Raw genomic sequence first — 19,910 nt, 5'->3', positions numbered from 1 at the left:
AAAGTTGAATCACCCGCAGAACTTGAAGAAGAAATGAGTTGCGCAAAGCGATAACAGGGACGAAAGCAACAACGTATTCAATCTGTTCCATCTTGGATCGGAGCGGACGGTCCGTGTGGAGAAGTTGGAGGAATTCCAATTTTAATTCGGACACCGATACAGACAAGCACATATTGAGTGAGGGTGGTCGGCATACTCTGAAGCAAATTATTTTTGCAGCATTGTAGGGAGTACAAAGATGTTTAAAGCATAGGAGTCCAGCGATCTCTTAATCGTCCAGGGCGAAGTAGACACAAATATGAAGATCAACGGCAGACACATCGACCGACATCATCTTCTATGACGTGTTCTGGTATGGGCCTACGGGAAGTTTTATTATTATCTATAAGAAATGCTTTCTAGCTTATTATACCGATCATAAGACTTCACTCGCAATGTTTGGAGAAACATGTTGGGTTGTAGGTATGGATGAAAAATAACGAACTTCTTGTAGATCTACTCAAAAGTCCACAGAGTTTACAACATTGTTGGTATGAATAAAGATGTTTCGAATACATAATGTTTACTTCTTTCGAACATGAGTTTTGACTACATTTTTGTGAGGAACAGTCAAAACGAATGTTTTTCCCGTAATACCGAGGGTTATAACTGGATGCTTGTCGTTTTGTGAAGACCTTGTTGATTCCTCTAGATGATTATTCGAAAAGCAAGTTAAATCAAGTAGGAATGTGGATACTGGTTGTGAAAATTTTTTGAGCTTTAGACACTTCTTTCCGGAATTCATTTTTTGAAAATCTTATAGAATTCTCAAGTTTTGATTTATTTCTTCTGGAATTTTTCATGAGAGTTCAAGAGATTTTTTTTCCAGAATTTCTTCCGTAGTTGCTCCCAAAGCTCCTCCCGGAGTTCTTCCAGCGTTTCCCTCAAAGTAAACTTTCGCGGAGTTTCGTCCATGAATCCCGAGTTCTCAACAAGAGTTTCTCTCAAATTATCCCTGAAATGTTGGTTCTCGCGGGAGATCCCCTGAAAACTTGTTGCGATTTTATTCGATGTTCCACTTGCAGATTTCCCAGGACATCTTCCTGGGATTTCACCCAAGAGTTTCTACAGGAGTTATTCATGGTATTTCTACTAGAGCTTCTCCAAGGATTTATTAAGGAGCTTTTCACGAATTTTCTGCACGAGTTCCTCCCGGTATCTCTTCGGAAGTTTCTCCTGTAGTTTCTTAAAAAAAAGTCCTGAATTTCCGTGTGCTTTCTTCTGGAGTTTCTTCCGGGATTTTTACAGGAGTTTAAGCCGGGATATTTCCAAAAGCATCTCACAGAATTTCATTGAAAGTTTCACTTGAGATTTCTTTGATTTCACTTGAGAGTTTCTCCTGGTCCACTTAGAAGATTGCTTCCGGTGTTGGTCCTCCTGGAATGTCACCCAGAGTTTTTCTGGACTCTCGATTAAAGTTTTCTCTGGATTACATTTTGAGATTTCTGCAGGCGCTATTACTGATATCTCTCATGGAGTTCTTCCCGTGGTTTCTTTTAGTACTTTTTCTAGGTTTTTTTCTCGTAATTGTTTACAGGATTTCTAGTAGTGTTTCTAAGATTTTTTTTTTTTGCAGATTTTCTCTAGATTATTCCCAGAGCTCTTCCCGGAATGCCTAACGGAAATTTTCTTCAAATTCTGGGTGCGCTTTTTGGGATTTCTTTGATAGTTGCTCCCAGAGTTCTTGCTGGGATTTTTCCCAGCCCAACCCAAGTGAATTCTTGCAAGAATCTCCGCAAGATATTTTGGCGAAATCTTGAGAGGAACTTCAGCAGAAGTTCGGGTAAAAACTGGAACACCTTCGAAAAAAAGTTATGTGAGTAAACTTGGGAGGATATATGAAAGAGAAATTATAAAACCTCTAAGAAAAATCCTTGGAGGAACTACGTGGGAAATCCCATGAGGAAATCCAAGAGAACCATCGAAACCTCTGGAAGAAATTTCTGGAAGAACTTCCGCAGGAATCTCGCAAAAATACTGAAAGAAACTATCCCAGAAAACTAGGAGATATTACTGAAAGAACTTTGGATCAATTTTGAAAGGATGATCTGGTAGAAGAATCTAGCGAAGCACTCTGGAAGCAAATCGGGAAAACATGTAGAAGAAATCTTGGGAATCACTCTCAGACATTCCGAGAGAACCGCGACAAAATCTTGAAAGGAACTATTCCTAGGAGTAAATATGTTAAAACAGTTAGATGGAAACTTGGGAGATCTGGATAATGCCAGCAAAACAACTCCGACAAACGACCAGGAAAAAGCCTTGGTAAATTCAAGGCAGAACTCGCGGTAAGGGTTCTGTGAGAAACTGCGAAAGGACTTTACCCTTTGCAGCCGTATTGCTTCGCCACAGCTGCTACAATTTCGCTCGCCTGGAATACGTTCGCTATGGCGATGAAATGGAGGCCCGGGGTCCTCCCTCAGGCTCCAAAGTGTTAAAGTAGGAACTGCTGCATAAGGCATCCGGGAAAGAATTCAAGGAAGAAACATGGAGAGAATTTTGAGAGAAATCCTCTGAAAAGAATTTCGGAACGAATTTTGGATAGATTTCCACTCAATTTTACAAACGAATCTCTGAAGGAATTCGTAATTCCTCAAAAAGTTCTTCAGAAGTATTAAGCAGAATAGTCAAAATAATCTTTATTACCAGTTTTTATTGAAAATTGTTGATATGCTGTCGTAATTTCTGGTTTTTGTAGGATTTTCATCGAAATCTCGACATTATTACATCACCAGTACAGAGTACAGATATCCAAGTTCAGTTTCAATACTATGTAAGGTTAAATCTAAAAATGTTCCTCAACCGAGTTCTGCAAAGAAAGTTCTTGAACGAATTCAGCGATAATTCAATAAAATTAGGACTGAGTATTGCATTATATACTCCTGAAATTACTCCTCTAGAAAAAACCTGGAAAACTCAGGGAATTATTTTGCCTTATGAATAGACACCTGCAGGAGAAAAGTTGGGGAATTTCTGGAGAAATTTTCAGAGCAATGTCCAGCCAAAGGCTGAAAGTCTCTATAATAAATATAAATTAATCAATCAAATTTCGGTGCGATTCCTGGAAGAATCCTCTATTGAATTCCTAGAGGTTGATCTGAAAAACTATTTATTAGAAACATCATTGCGCAAACGTTCGTAAAACTTCCTAGGAGTTCCTTTTCCAGAAGGAGTCTTAGATTTGAAGTCTGGAAGAATTCTTGAAGAAATTTTCAGAGGAGTCAACGGAAAAAATCAGGTGAAATTCTCAGAGGATTTCTCGAAGAAATTTCTCAAAGGTTCCTTAGTAGAATTCAGGGATTTCTCCCACATTCTCAATGAGAATTCTGCAAGAATGCATCGAAGAATTTCTCCAGAATTTCTCCACAGATTTCTTCAGGAACTCCTGTAAGGAAAACACCTGACATTCCTCGAATAATTTCCTCAGAGATGTCCTTAGATGTACCTCCAGCTATTTTTTCAGTACTTTTTTTTAAGAATCCTTCAGGAATTTCACCAGAGATACCATTAAGTATTTCTCCAGGTATTCCTTCAGAGTTTCCCTTCAGGCAATTCTGCATGCCCAAGTAGCACCTGCAACTAAAATGGAAATGATCATCGTTGCAAACATGTTGCAACTGAGTTTTCATGAAACAAACAAAATTAAAACCTATTAAAATCCTGTTGTTAATGCCAAACTGAGGTGTAACAGTTTTATAACAACTAGCAAAATGACAACAAACGTCATCATTAGTCGAAACTTGCGAAACCAATTTGTAACTGAAGTATAATCTGATTGTTTCAACGAATCTTAGTTACAACCGTTTACAAACCAAAACATTGATTCTGATTGTTATAAACATGTTCCACCTGGAACTTGTTTAGAACACATTTCATTTATTTAGTTCACATCAAATTCATGATAATACTGAATCAACAATTTGCCGCCATAGGCGAGTATGCGGGTGCTCCCGATGAAGTTGAGAGATCTGCAGTTCCACGTACCGAGCTTCCAATCGCAAGTCCCTTTTCGTCGCTGTGGTCGTCGCCATTGGTATCGGTTCGCATTCTTCTCTTGTTGATTTTCCGGTGCTAGTCTTTTTTACGGCTGGCTCGCAGGGCCTGACACCAACCCACTAACCCAGGGAGCTGGGCTTACCTTCCCGGAAGCTACGGGTTCTGCATTGGCATTTCCTCCAACTACAGTGCTAAATAGCTAGGCTCGAGCGCCAGTCTTCGCCGGGGGTGGTGTTTTTAATGGGCGCCCAGGAGATAATATTTTACCTGAGCTTCCACCCCCGAACAGCTTCCACGTGTTTAGAACACAACGAACAATTTTGACAGGAGAGATAGAAGTTCCAAAATGTGCGGCAAAATGTTTTTGTGATCACGAAAAATATAAAATGCACTATAAAAACCAAAATGTTTCAAAAATAACGAAATCATGTACAAATAAAATGAGACCTTTTCTTCAAAAATTTATCGACATATTCCAAATGTTATTCCAAATAAAAGTGGTTAGTAGAAAAACAAATCTGATTGGAAGTATAATATTGACCCAATAAAAAACATCTGCCATATTTTCGCAGTACTGAACGACTGGTACCTACCACTGGGAAGATTTGAATATATGGGGTTTTGAGAAATCTTACGTAACGTACAAAAATATTAGGAGTTTCCCACGAAAAATTTTACAATGAGTTTACTTTTTTTTACAAAGAACGTGAAATTTTCGTTACGTAATAAATGGACAGCCTCTTGTCGACGTAAATGGGAAGCACACGTCCAAGTGTCTGTTTTTTTGGTTATGTATGTCCTACATGGAAAATTCAAACTACCTTATTTTGGGTCGATTTACCCTAGAATGAGTATATTAAATTGATTAGTTACCCAAAATTAGGTTGTTTTTCCTCTCTCCCCCACAGATGTTGTCGTAATTGAACAGAGATGCGTCTATTCAACGGGGCCCTTAAGTCCAATAAGCCAATTTTGGGTAAATGTAGATTTACCCAAATTTGGGTTGAATGAAGGGGGTCTTGGGTTAAATTTACCTACTCTTGAGTATATTTTAGTTGGAGGTAAAGGCAATTTACCATGTGTGAATTTAATCGATTCACTCAAATGTTGACTTATTGGGCCGAACTATAGGATTGCGTTAAAAGAATCCAATTTTTAGTAGTTTGGCGGTTCCGTGTATCACGTGCAGCATTGTTGTACTTTGTCAATACGGATTCCCATAGGCATGATTCAGCAAATGGTATCTTTCTAAATTCTAAAATTAATTTTTAGCATTTTATGGGTGCATTAAATAAGCTGCTGAAATGCACTCCACCAAAGCAATATGGCGAGTTAATTTTTACCACAAATGCCTAAATTTTCACTCGCAAAATGATAAGTAGACTGAGGCGCGTTGAGAATACGGAGCTAAAATACGTAACTTACCGATAAATCTGGAACGGCAAACAAATTGACGTTCTCGGCCTGCCTTATTTGGAGTATATTTATGCACACAATTTATTTATTAATCACATGAACGAAACTGTTGATGCATAATAACTGGCAGTGACGCATGTGGTGACTAGCTGACTAGTCGTCCAATCGGTCATCATTTTTTAAGTCGACTATAAGTTGTATCTTGGTTATAATTCGATTGCGTATTAAAACCGTTTATATCTCGAATGGATGTTTTATATTGGCTCCACCTCTTGCGCTTTTTTGGTTGCAATTTAGTCGTTAATAAGACGATTGGTTCAAATGGCATAACTTTCAATATAGTTGCATACAAATTACAGGAACTTATTAATGTCCAAGTGTGTTGCTTGGGTGCATTTTTTTAAGAATTCTGCTAATGATTCCTCCAATAATTCCATTTGAAATTATTCGATATTTCTGAAATTCTATCACAGATTATTCTAAAACTAATCCAGGAATTATTTCAAAATTTTCTATAAAGAATCTTTTAGGGCGTTATCCAAGAATTCGTCCAAAAATTACTGCAAACATGAAATTCTTCCAAAGATTCTTGAAAAAATCTTCCGGGATTTCCTTAGGAACTTCTCCAAGGATTGCTTCCGCGATTCCTGCTAGGGTTTCTTTAGGAATTCATTTTTCCTTTCATATCATTTATTACCTCCATAAATTTAAGACTAACTATGCTTGGTTTAAGAATTGCAAATAGACTTTCTTGAACCCCAGGGATGAATTAGTAATTTGAATTTCGAATGGTAGAACATTCCAAAAAGATTAACCTCTAATAAGGAGAGAGCTTGAATGCTTAGAGGTCCCTGCTCGCGTAATATGGATTGTTTCATGGATTTCTCCAGGAATTCTTTCAATGATTCCTTCAAGGATTCCTCTAAGGATTTTCTCCAGTAAATCACACAGTTGGTCATCCAGGGACTCCACCACTATTTTCTCCAGGGATTTCACCAGGAATTCCTTCAGAAGTTACTACAGGGATTTCTCCAATAATTCCTCCATGGATTCCTACAAAAATTCTCCCAGGGATTTCTCCAGGAATTTCTTAAGGGGCTCCTTCAGAAATTCCTCGAGGAATTCCTTTCGAGATTCTTCCAGAAACTCCTGCAGGGATTCATACTTTTCTGCAGGTATTCCTTCAAGGATTCATCCAGGAGTTCCTCCAGGAATTCCTCCAAGGGTTACTTCAGGGTTTCCTCCAGGGATTCCTCAAGGAATTCCCCCAGAGATCTTATTCCTTCACGAAATAACAGAATGATTTTCGCTCAATTTTCGACAAAAAATTTAAGAACTTTTTGAAGAAATTGAAGGAGAAATATCCAAAAAAATTCGGGATAAATCTACGGAAAAATGTTGAAAAATTCCTCGAAAAAGTCCTCAGAGGAATTCTGAAAAACAAACCTTTGTCCGGACAACCACCCACTACACATAATGATATAATGATCGTGTAGTAGTCGAATAGTAGTCTATTTATGAACTAAATTTGAGCAAGATTGGGCTATTCAACATGAAGTTGGAGAGATTCTAATTATCTGAATCGTTCTTATACCATTATATCTCGAAATTCAACGAACCGAATGAAATTTTGACAATTATGGCTCATATAATTGTTAAAACACTTCCCGGAATGATCAACCTCCCAGAACGCAATTTCGATATATGAACCCTCCTTAGATGTTACGCAAGATGAATCACGATGGCGTAGTGCACGCTCAGCGAGCCTGTCTGAGTCATATTGACCTCAACATCCTACTAGGATTGACAAAGCAGAATACGTTTCTTTTCGTCCGGAAGGCATTCCTCCACGAGTTTTTTTTTAGATTTCTCCAGGTATTCCTTCTTAGATTCCCACTGAAGTTTATTGTGGGATACTTTTAGAAAATCTAGGAAATTGTTCTATGTCATGATTTGGAACTCCCTCGGAACTTCTTTGCGGTTTCCCCAAGAATTTTCTTTCCGTTTAGTTATCTCTTGGAATTCTATAACAATTTTTCGAAGAAAGAGTTTTTGCCCACGGGATTTCAGCTGCTCCTTCCTGGATTAACTCAGTAGTCATTTTCTAAATTCCTTCTGGAGTTTTTCGGAGATTCTCTCAGCAATTCCACCAGTAATCGCAATTCATCAAGGAAATCATTCTCTTGCAATTCCTCCAAGAGTTGCTTAGAGATTCAGATTGCAACAGAAGTTTCTCCGATTTTCTTACAGAAATTCTTCCAAAATTATTTTCTGGAATCCCTCCAGAAATTTTTTCTGATATTCCTTCAGGAAATCTCTCAAGGACATTCTTTCTGGAACTCCTTTAAAAGTTTCTTTCTGGGTTACATCCAAACATTTTGCAGAAGTTCTATGTAGGATTCCTTCATTTAGGCAGTAGGATTTCTTTCTGGAACTCCCCTTTTAATACTTCCAAGAGATTTTGCTGAATTCTATCATTATTCGTCTTTGGAAGTGCTTTTGAGAATCCATTAGGAGTTCTTCCTGGAAGCCCTCCTAGTGTTCCTTATAGTAATCTTCTAGAAGTAATTTCTGAAAATTCTTCAAAAGTTCCTTCAGAAAATCTTACAGAATCCTGGAAATCCGTCAGATTCTTTTTTCTAGGAATTCTGCAGAAGTTCTTTCAACAAATCCTTCATCGGTTCATTGTGAGAAATCTTCAAGATTGATGGGATTCCCTTAGGAGTTTCTTCTGAGAATCTTTGTTTTCTTCTGGGTATTTTTCAGGAGTTAAACTCCTAAACACTCCAAAAGAATTTTTAAAGAATACCCTAGATAATTCTCAGTACAAATTAATTAAGGATTCTGTAGTAACCCCTAGCAGGAGTTTCTGATAGAATCCGAGATTGTATTTTTGGAGTAGTCGGAGGTTGAAATTCAAAATACGGGTAAAAAATCTGTAAGCATCTCCAGAAGGAAGTTCCTGGAGAAACACGCAGATAGACATCCTAAGCTAATGAAATGAAAAAAAAAAATGACTTGATTATTCTGAGTGATTCTTGTCACATTTTTATCGTCGTAAATACGGCCCTGGACACATTATGCATTGTTATCACATATTAAGTTGCATTATGTCTACTTGCCTTTGTATGTATACTTGAACGAGTTTTTTTTTTTTTCAATTATAGAGACTTTACCCTATAAGGGCATTCGTCTCTGGAATAATTTATTTCGAATTTAGAACCAAATCACATTTTCTCAAACTTTCCTTATTTCTAGCAAAAATTCTGTCCAGCTTCCTATTTTGAATTGTGTACCATTCGTCGTTCGTCATCTTGTTCTTATCCGCTTCGGACTCTTCTGTTGCAATTCCCATTTCTGTTACTCCGCTCAATTGGGTATCCGAACTCTGATCACGCTTTCTTTTTGTTTCTCGTATTGCTTCGTTTCCATTGTCAGCCTTTTTGTTGTTGTCGATGGCAGGTGGTGGCAACTGAGTTTTTTTAAGTTGCGGCGGTCCAGTTTCGATATGTTGATGTTGGTTTGATGCTTTTGTGGCTTCCGAACACTTGACGTTAGGATGCGCAAGTTTGTTGCAATGTTGACAGGTGACGGGCTGATTTCGGTACGTCACACTAGTCATTTGATCTTTGATTCGAATGTATGACGGAATGTGCTGCTTCAATTCAATGCGCACAACTCGAACACCGTTTGGTGTACCCGGGAAATACTTTTTCCAAACCTCTCGTACTACTGATTTAACTTTACCATACTGGGCCATATGCTCCGCGACGTCTACGTTGGGAATATCTGGCGGCAAATCGTGGACTCTGATATTGATGGCAGAGTCTTCCATGAAAACGGGGATGAGGAACTTTTTGCTATCAATTATCATTGAATGTTTCAAATGATGTGAAGCGGCCAGATTTTCTGCCACCTCCAAGTTGCAAAACTCAATAAGAGCTTGCTTACGGATGCTGTGTAGTTGAAGCACTTTCACTGTCGTCAAGTCCAGTTTGATTTCCTGTTGCAGAAATTTGTGCACGGCGGCAGTATTCGGTCGAGCTGGCAATACGCTGAAGTCGACGACTAGCGTATTTTGGCGTGTACCTCCCATTGTTGGAATTATAATAGAAAGCTGTAGCACGGATAGCAAGCAGAAAGTGAACCGATGCGGTTGAGAGCTGGCTGACAACTGACTTGAACGAGTTTAGTTTTGCATGTATGCAACTATATATTCCAATGCGAGTTAAACTGACATAAAAATTCAAAGTACCAAATGAAGTACACGTAATCCTCTCAATATACAATACGATTTCAATTGTTTCTTTGTGATTTCGTTTGCACGTTTACGCGAGTAATGTAAATGAATATTGTTTATTGCGAAGTGGTCATGTCTAAATCTAAATCGATCCATACGCTTATAGTTGTTCACTAGATAGATCGTTATAAGACAAAACAGTAACATTAGGTATATGCGATGAAAATTGGCCATCCTTCGTACATCAATACGATAGTGACCGAAAATACTACGTTATACGATGTAATGCGTTTGTTTTACGTATGTAATGTGATGTATACGACTTCCGGTAGTCTAGAGATCTAGAAGGTGACATTAATGCACAAACGAAATACATTAGTAAAACCGATGTGAGTGTCGTGAGTGCGGTCTACCGACCACCTTCGGCGATATTTGAATCAATCGTTATAAAGTGTTGCTTGGCAAGCGAGTAGAGTGTGACGTCTGTTTCTCTCTGGTATAATACTTCATAACTCTGTGGAACAGCATACAAGTGAAGAATTTTGACTATTTCTCAGTAAAAATCCAAAAACCCCGATCAACTAAAACAGCGCGGTACTGCAAACTCCCCTGTTAAGAGAAAATCCATCAAACAAGAAGAAAATTAAGTTAGTGGTTTAATTGACGACGGCTACGACGACGACGGGTGGCGTGTGCCACTTCCGATCCGGGTAATAGGGTCAATTAAGTGCATCGAGTGCTATGGAGCAGCAGCAGCAACAGCCGCAGTGTAATTAATACGACAAATTGCATAAGTTTTCTGGATAGTGCAACGAGGTGGTAAATCATAGGAAAACAAGTTGCTGACTAGTGCCGATTTAGTGCTAAACGCGCACACCCGAACCGAATGTGATGAATCATGCTTGCTTGGTTCTATGGTGTAGCAAGCATAACCGAGCGAGCTCCTCCGATCTGGTAACCGCAATCACAGATGCCACCAGTCACGTCTCGTGTCTGCTGCCGATGGTGAAGTGTCTACAACAGGTTCTTGTGTATTGGACGGTTAACTCCGGATCTCGAATAATAGTTGTTAGATTGGCATTGAAGTTTTCTGCAATTCAGCTCGAATTGGTTGACCGCGTACCCTGTCTGGTTGCATGTACTTGAGAGAAGAAAAAAAACGATAGAATCGATGAAGTGAGCTCGTAGTGATTGGTGCTATTTATAACATCGGTGCTAATTACAGCAGCCCCAGCCGAGGTGGCAGGCAACAACTATATTCGAACCATCATCACAGGATGTTTGTGGGAAGAAACTGTTCAAGCTATCGGTGATGAGGAAGATCGAAACATCAAGTGCCACTACCAAACCTACTTAGGCAACAGTGTTTGACGTTGGTTGTTTGGTGCGATGTTCATTCTGACGAAAGCGAAAATTTGTCTGCGAATCAAGTGTTTGTGGTGACCTGCAACTGTGTAAGTGCGACTGTAATCGCGAGAAGACGAAAAAGAAAATATAAGTAAGCAGAAGTAGCTCGAGCACAGAGCAGTTTATCAGTGCGTAATCTACTGGAACGTGTTTGTCAAAGAAGGTACCTAGTAGATAGTTGGTAAATGGTGAATAGAAATCGCAATGGAAGTGCTAATAACGATATTATTATCTCTCTGCAAAGCTCGTTTTATCTGCAATTCTGGAACCAGTTTCACCATGATCTTCAAAGCAATGAGTTGGTATTTATTCGATAAATTCCAATCATCCAATGATTGAATTGAAGCTTTTTTTAAGGTATCCTGAGTCTGCTGTTTGACTTTTGAGGGCATTGCAGTTTTGAGAAATCAAAATGACTGTTCGAAATTTGTTCATATTTTTTTTAGGAGTTACTCCAGTGATTGTTCCAGGTTTCCTTCAGGCTTTTCTCCAGAGATCCTTTAAGGTATTTCTGCAGGTATTCCTTCAGAGATTTCTTTAGGGATTTGTCCATATATTCCTTCCAGAATTCTGCTAGAGATTACTTCAATAATTCCGTCTGATATTATTCTCTTATTCCTCATGGGATTGCTCCGGGATTCATCATAAGGTTTATTCAGAAATTCCTCCAAGAATTTCTCCAGGGATTCATCCGAGAATTCCTTCTATGATTCTTCTAGAAACAAGTTCAGGGATTATTTCAAAAACGCCTCCATGAACTCTTCTTGGAGTTCCTCCTGAAGTTCCTCCTGGAATTCTTTCAGAAACTCCTCCAGGAATTAAGACAAAACTTCCTCCATGAACTATTTAGAGATTTTCTAAGGAATTCCTCTTGGGATTGCTTCCGAGATTTCTACTGGGGTTTCTTGATAAACTCCTCCAGGGATTCCTTCAGGAATTTCTAGAGGGATTCCTCCAAGAATTCCTCTTCCTACTCTTTGAAGGATTCCTTCAGGATTTCCTCAGGAATTTCAGCGATTTCTTCAGTACTTCCTCCTGGGATTTTTTTTTCAGAAACTCCACCAGGAATTCTTTTAAAAACTTCTTCAGGGATTGTTCCACGGATTCCTCCAGGGATTTCTTCAGGGAAGTCTTCCGGGAATTCTTCCAGGCATTTCTCTAGGGATTCCTCATGGAAGCTACACAGGCATTTCTCCAGGATTTCCTCTAGAGATTTGTCAAGGAATTTCTCTAGAGATTTCTTCAGGAATTACTACAGGCATGTCTCCACGAATTTCTCCAGGGGTTCCTCATGGCATTCCTTCAGGATATCCAGGAATGGTATATGGACAACTTTTGCCTTGTCTTTTTGTCTAAAAGTTAGCCGAGTTAAGTAGAGGTCGCACACGCATGCCAAAGTCGTAACAGAGCTGTGAAAGCGACTCTCCACGAGATGAGTGTAATTTACATCCACCTCGTGGAGAGTAGCCTTTGCAGCTCCCTCACGACTTCGGTATGCGTGTGCGACCATTTCTTAACCCGGCTAACTTTTAGACAAAACCGTAAGGCAAAAGTTGTCCATACACCATTCCTAGATTTCATGCTTCTGAGCTAAAAAAACAGCAAGTGAGTGTAAATTTTTGCAAGTGAGTGTTCTCATTCTTGCCTGAGATTCCTCCCGGAATTTACCCAGGAGTTATTCCCGGAATTTATCCAGGAGTTATTCCAGGTATTCCTCCAGGAGTTCTTCCTGAAGTTCCTCCAGAATTTAATTCAGGAATTTCTCCTAGGGCTCGTCCAGGAATTTCATCGAGAATTCCTCCAGGAATTATCCCAGGTATTTCTTCAGGAAGTTCTTTCAGTAATTTCCCCAGAAATTGATCCAGGAATTCCATCGGAAATTCCTCCAGGAATTTCTTCAGGAAACCCTCCAGGGCTTCCTTTAGAACTTTTTTCAGAAATTTCTTCAGAAATTCCTCCGGGAAATTTTCCAAGAATTTCTCCTCCAGGGATTTCTCCAGAAATTCAACCAGGAATTCCTCTATAAATTTACCAGGAATTCGTTCAGGGATTCTTCTAAGGATTCCTTCAGGAATTCCTCAGATGATTCCTCCAGTAGTTCCTCCAGAAATTCCCCCAAGAATTCCTCCTGGAATTCCTTCAGAAATTCCTCTGGGAATTCATTTAGGAATTTCTTCAGAAATTTCAGGGATTCCCCCCTGAATCCCTCTAAAGATTCCTCCAGGAATTCATTCAGGGATTCCTCCAGGAATTCTTCCAGCGATAGTTCCACGGAATTTCCCCAAGAATTCCCTCTGGGATTCCGCCAGAAATTTGTCCGGAGGATTCTTGGATCCTCCTGAGGTTCCTCTAGAACTTGTTCCAGCAAATCCTCCAGGAATTTTTGCAAGAATTTCCCAAAGGATTCTTCCAAGAATTTCTCCAGAAATTTCTTCAAGGATTCTTCTAGGAATTCCTTAAGAGGTTTATTCAGAATTTTTTCCAGAGATTCCTCCCAGATTTCCTCTTGCGATTTCTCCAGGTGTACTTTAAAAATTCTTCAAGGAATTTCTCCAGGGATTCCGCCAGGATTTTGTCCAGTAGTTCCTCCAAAAATTCCTCTAAGAATTGCTTCGGGGTTTTCTCCAGGATGTCCCCAGGGATTTCTCCAAGATTTCCTTTAGGGATTCCTCCAAGGATTCCTCCAAGGATTCCTCCAGAAATTTGTCTAGCGATTTCTCCAGGAATTCTTCAAGAAATTTCTCCAGGGATTCCTCTCATGACACATTCCGCGCTTTACGTTTACCGTGAGAATCAAACTTTTGCTTCCAAAGAAAAAAAACACATGGCAGAAGTTATCCATACACTATTCCTAGATTGCATGCTTCTGAGCTGAGAAAACAGCAAGTGAGTGTAACTTTTTGCAAGTGAGTGTTCCCATTCTTGCTTGAGATTTCCTCCAGAGATTCCTTCAGAAATTTCCCCAGGAAGTTCTCCCGGAATTTATCCAGGAGTTATTCCAGGTATTCCTCCAGGAGTTCTTCCTGAAGTTCCTCCAGGCATTCATCCAGAATTTCATCCAGGAATTTCTCCAGGAATTGCCCCAGGTATTTCTTTAGGAAGTTCCTCCAAGAATTTCTCCAGAAATTGATGCTGGAATTCCTTCGGAAATTCCTGTAGGAATTGCTCCGGGATTTCTCCAAAAATTCCTCTAAGGATTCCTCCACGGATTCCTCCAGAAATTTGTCTAACAATTCCTCCAGGAATTCTTCAAGAGTTTCTACAGGGATTCCTCTTATAATTGCTCCAAAAAATCCTCCAGGAAATCATCCTGGAATTCATCCAGTAATTCCTGCATAGTTTTCTCCAGGCATACCTGCAAGAATTCCTCTAGGGATTGCTCCGGGAGTTCTTTCAGGGTATGCTCCAGGATTAAGGTGGCACCCTAGCCCCCACCCCCTCCTTTAGCTACATCAATGGCAATGCTATCTTAAAGCGGTTTTCTGCTTTCGAAATCACATTATTCGTTCTTTCGACTAGATCCTGTATGAATTTCTCTAATGATTTACACAGAAGATCCTTTAGAAATTCACTTAAGGTCGGGTTGAAACGCCGGCTCATTTCTGCCATTGTAGTTTATGTTCGAAAAGCGTAACACATGGTAGGTATGTTCGAACGATATAATTATCTCCCAAATGGCTTGTGACCTTATCGTAATTACCACTGCTCCACCTATATTCTTCCATTATACCACCGCACCGATGCGATACATGTATAAATAATAAAGCACTTGTTCCCTCATGACAATAAATCAAGAGGCACTGTCGCTCAGGTTGACCCGAAATAATGGTTTTGTCAATTATGTGCATTCTCTCTCGTTTGTAAATGGTTGGATATGAATTTGTGAATCGCTCAGTACAAGAGTTGTTGGTTTTCTCCATTCATAGGGTTTTAATTTAACAAACCAAGCCACATACTATACCATCACCGCCACAATCGTTTCTCTACCGGCAAGTTCGGCCGGAGGCACACGCGTTCAGTTTGTATATACATACAGATACAATGCATTGATTGACCTAGAAAAAGTTGGCAATATTTTAGCTAATGAAGTCGGATGAGATACGGGAAAACAGGCTACATAATTGAACCCGCGGGATGCCTTTTACGTTGTGAGCCGCTAGAGCACAGCCAGTAAATTCAGGGGTATTTAGGAAGGCCATGTTGAGGATATCTGGGTCCATAACCCCTCCCCAAACTATAGGCTTATATGTATGGCGATGGCACAAATGTCCCGAATGGAGGATAACATGCCTCTTGAGCCGGACTTCTGATACCTGATAGATACCTCTCCAAACTACGTACTCTTAAATGGGGTTTAAATTTGAAAGGGCTGATAACACAAAACCCTTCATCATCCCTCTCTTCGCGTCAGATATGTGCAAAGCAATAAAAGCACATGTCATATGATCGCGATGGCATGCGGCCAGCAGTTCGCGATTCGTATGTAGCTGCGAAGGATGGATGAATGATAACTCACGTTCACACTCACACCGTTGCTGTTGTTGTTGTCCGATGCGAAAGAAATCCCCACGGCTTTCGCTGTTTAGTAAATACAATTTAAGTAGCTTCATCTGATATACTTACATACATGTTACCGCATTGTGGTGCTTTAGCGTGGTAAGCGTTAGCGAAACGTTACAGTACAATTCCTTAGCGATTTGGGGAAACCCTGTCAACAAAATTTTCGCATTTTGTTGTAGTTATCAACAGCCAGCTCGTATTATGCGCTGAATAAGCTGGGGACTATCTAGCAAACCGACCACCTCACTAGCTTTGTTGTTCGCTAACAACGCGTTCGAATGCAACCAACCACCATCCGGAGGCTGAGTAATTTAAGACGAAGCCATTCATGTGAAATAACGATCCACAAGGAGGTTCGGTCTGAACTGGAACACCACCGGGTGCACGAAGGAATAACGAGAACACCTTATTCCTTACAATGCACCAAGCTATTTACGGTTCTTGCACCTGAGAATAGTAGACAACCCATATATTCGATGCAGTAAACCCACGAGCATTCAGCAAAATCATAAAAGATTGACTTTGTCAATCTATCATGTAACGTCTACAAGTTATGCAATCAGCAAACTGTGCCGATTTAGCTTCATAGTAATATTGGCACTAATCTATCACCTTACGCCTGGCATCCACGAACCAATGTGTGAGTCCTCTGCCAAACATATCCCACCAACACTCCGACATCCCAGTATGAGCTTGTGCAGACGCAATGATATAGGAATACGGTTTGCAGTGGGCAAGCTTTTGCAAACATCACTTTCCTCCCCATTTCCATATTAACCTGCAATCTGACGTAGCAGACGCCATTCTCGCTCATAAAATATAACATTCCAATATTAGCACACTGAAGATGCCTGTTAGTCCCAAACAGCTATCTCATGGGTTTCTTGAATGAGCGGTTAAATTTTTTAGAAGAAGAATGTGAAAAAAAGTTTTCGCAGATAATTTTTTTAGAAATATTTTTATAGTTAAAATTAAAACTATTCACTAGTTCGACTCCCAAGTGCTTCATTTGTGTTTTCCCCCTTTTAAAATTTTTACGACTAAGAGTTCATATCAGATTTCTGGGAGTGAATTGATACCGGCTTCAGGTCGTATATTGAGTAGAATGTATTAACCAACCCAAACTGTCCGTGTATGTAGGTGGAGAAATGGAACATCGAAAACACGACACCATCATCCAGTGCCAGTGCCGGGTATAAGTAGGTATCAACCAACCACCAGTGCCAACAGTCAGCGGTGGAATCGATGGAAGAACCTTTTATTGAAAAGGGCACCACAGGCAGACAAGCGCAAGGATATACCATGCAAGCATTCAATATGTCTTCCTGCTGTTGCTCGCTTGAACATTTTCCCCTCTCGGTGTAATAATGCGATCAAGTTTAATTTGCTGTCGCCTGGTAGTGATGTGAGGTATGCTCCACAGATTCGAGCTGTTTGTAGGTCAGTATTTTTTCGCCGGTTGCATTTTTATTTTATGAACATTTCAAGGGAATGTAAACGATATTTCCACAGATAGTAGAACAACATTTTCAATTAAAACCGATTGATTGATTCATATTCAAATTTGTAAGACCATTTTTGCTTTACTTTATAAGGGTATCGGTTCCTTCACTGAGCATATATGCTCCTATTTTCATTCTACTCAAAACAGAGGATTGAAACGCTGCGGTTTGTATTGATTCGTATTTTTTATAGGGTAGAAATTTACTTCGTCATACCTTTGCCATTGATTCATCAATAATCATGCTTTGCCAAATGATCAATAACCAGCCCCTATCCAGCTTTTTACGCTGGCCTGCCATAAAATCTGAATCACCCCGTGGTGACGTTTTTTTGCCAACACTACAAAAAGCATAAAAAAATAGCAAAATTCCAAGTTTCAATTTCACTCCACTTACGACAACACAATCTGACTCCTTTTGCGGTAGACGAAGGAATCCGAATTGCCGAATTGTTCTTCATCACCGTTCCATTTTCACTTCGCCAGATTTACTCGTTGAACTGACCTTCAATTCACACCCCACAAAAGCCCACGGTGTACAGGGAATTTAATTCAAGTTGTGCCCGAACAGCTTTCCCGGGAAGCTGACTAGACTGATAAGAGCAACGATGGACGGTGTGCAGAACAGCGTAAGGATTTCGGGTGAACTATCCAGTTCATTCGAATCTCGACGGGGACTACGACAAGGTGATGGACTTTCCTGCCTACTATTCAACATCGCCCTGGAAGGTGTTATGCGACGAGCCGGGCTCAACAGCCGGGGTACGATCTTCACGAAATCCAGCCAATTTGTCTGTTTTGCGGATGACATAGATATTATTGCTAGAACATTTGGAACGGTGGCAGAACAGTACACCCGCCTGAAACGTGAAGCAGCAAAGGTCGGACTGGTGGTGAATGCGGCTAAGACAAAGTACATGCTGGTAGGTGGGACTGAGCGAGACAGGACAAGCCTTGGCAGCAATGTTACGATAGACGGGGATACTTTCGAGGTGGTAGAAGAATTCGTCTACCTCGGTTCCTTGCTAACGGCGGACAATAACGTGAGCCGTGAAATACGAAGGCGCATCATCAGTGGGAGTCGTGCCTACTATGGGCTCCAGAAGAAACTGCGGTCAAAAAAGATTCACCCCCACACCAAATGTACCATGTACAAGACGTTAATAAGACCGGTGGTTCTCTACGGACACGAGACATGGACGATGCTCGAGGAGGACCTGCAAGCACTCGGAGTTTTCGAGCGACGGGTGCTAAGAACGATCTTTGGCGGCGTGCAGGAGAACGGTGTGTGGCGGAGAAGGATGAACCACGAGCTCGCTGCACTTTACGGCGAACCCAGCATCCAGAAGGTGGCCAAAGCCGGAAGGACACGGTGGGCAGGGCATGTTGCAAGAATGCCGGACAACAACCCTGCAAAGTTGGTGTTTGCTAACCATCCGATTGGCACAAGAAGGCGTGGAGCGCAGAGAGCACGATGGGCGGACCAGGTGGAGCGTGATCTGGCGAGTGTTGGGCGTGACCGAGGTTGGAGAGCTGCAGCTGCAAATCGAGTATTATTATTCATATTATTCAGCTGCAAATCGAGTATTATTATGATTCAGTATTATCCCCTGGCCAAGTTCGCAGGGGTTGACGGTATTAAAGTGAAGGAGTTTCATTTTGATTATTGTAATGTAGTGTTCTTTAGTGAAACATATCACCTTTTTAACACTTTAATACGCCTCCAACGGTTCATCACGAACCGGCTGCTGCAGATGGAGTATGGCTGATCATATGCATCAGACATGCTCGATAAACACGGAGGAACCGCCGGGGCTCAGTAGAGTCTATTCCCAAGCAATAGTTCCAAGTCGGTTGGATTTGAGAAGGTTTTGATGATCGTTACAAATCCTAATAAAAGTATTATAGGATTTGTGACAGGTTTTGGAACCTTTAACAGCCAGCTGACTTCAAAATGTTGTTTGGGCTCTATTTCCCACGTTTCTCGGTTGATTTTGATTAGTAAATTATTAATGTCATAGTCGCTTTTTCGATTTTTTACAATGTTAGTTGGTCATATTTTCTTTAAATAATGCAATTAAAATCAATCGACGAATTAATAGTGGGAAGGAGATTTGCAGCACTTAATTGTGCTGATAGATTCGAAGCTAACGTGCGAACACTTAAACGCATTGTTGACATCAATGCGTTCGACGTGACATTTTGGACACAAACTGACTGCTTTTCATTAACTGAACAACGTTACTTTTGTATGACTAGGTTGACATTTCTAGGCCACGCATGAGAAAATGACATGGTTTATCGAGGTAGGACCGATAGGACAATTGAACGAATTTGAATATTTTTCATAGTATTTGTAGGGGGATGAATACATAATAGGGGACCAGCAATTTTTGTTTTATTACTTGGCGTATTTTTGTTTATCTCTTAGATGGTGTTATGACACTAACAGAAAAATATCAGAAGTTCAGTTACATGTTTCTGTGGGTTTTGGACCGATGAAAATTTAAGGACACAAGAGATGAACACAGAGAAGTAGAAAACGATTAGCGAAATCAAGAAAACAATTTGACACAGAATCGACTATATTTTAACATACGGGTTCGACTGATTCGATGAATCTATCTAGAAGTATCTAGAAGACAATTGACGCTAAGATGGGAAAAAGCTTGCAGTTGGGACTAGACTAAAATAGTGGCCGATAGGAAACAATGCGCTAGACAGCATTATTATTCATTTTTTAATATTTAC

General features: G+C 40.2%; 1 protein-coding gene across 4 annotated transcripts in view; it reads left to right on the top strand.

The window, feature by feature from the left end:
- LOC109421992 (uncharacterized) overlaps positions 1-19,910 on the top strand; it is an 84,913-nt gene that overhangs the window by 41,273 nt on the left and 23,730 nt on the right. The window contains exon 1 of one of the 4 annotated variants that reach the window (XM_029855310.2): positions 8,700-11,261. The exons of the other annotated variants lie outside the window; for them this stretch is intronic. The gene's annotated coding sequence lies outside the window, so the exon portion shown is untranslated. Of the gene's footprint in view, positions 1-8,699; positions 11,262-19,910 lie in introns of those variants that run through there. 4 annotated transcript variants of the gene reach the window in all.

Source organism: Aedes albopictus, chromosome 1 (genome assembly GCF_035046485.1).
Source record: "Aedes albopictus strain Foshan chromosome 1, AalbF5, whole genome shotgun sequence".
In the NCBI taxonomy this organism is placed as follows: Eukaryota; Metazoa; Arthropoda; class Insecta; order Diptera; family Culicidae; genus Aedes; species Aedes albopictus.
The sequence above is the reverse complement of the archived record's forward strand: the minus strand, read 5'-3'. Positions and strand labels throughout refer to the sequence as shown.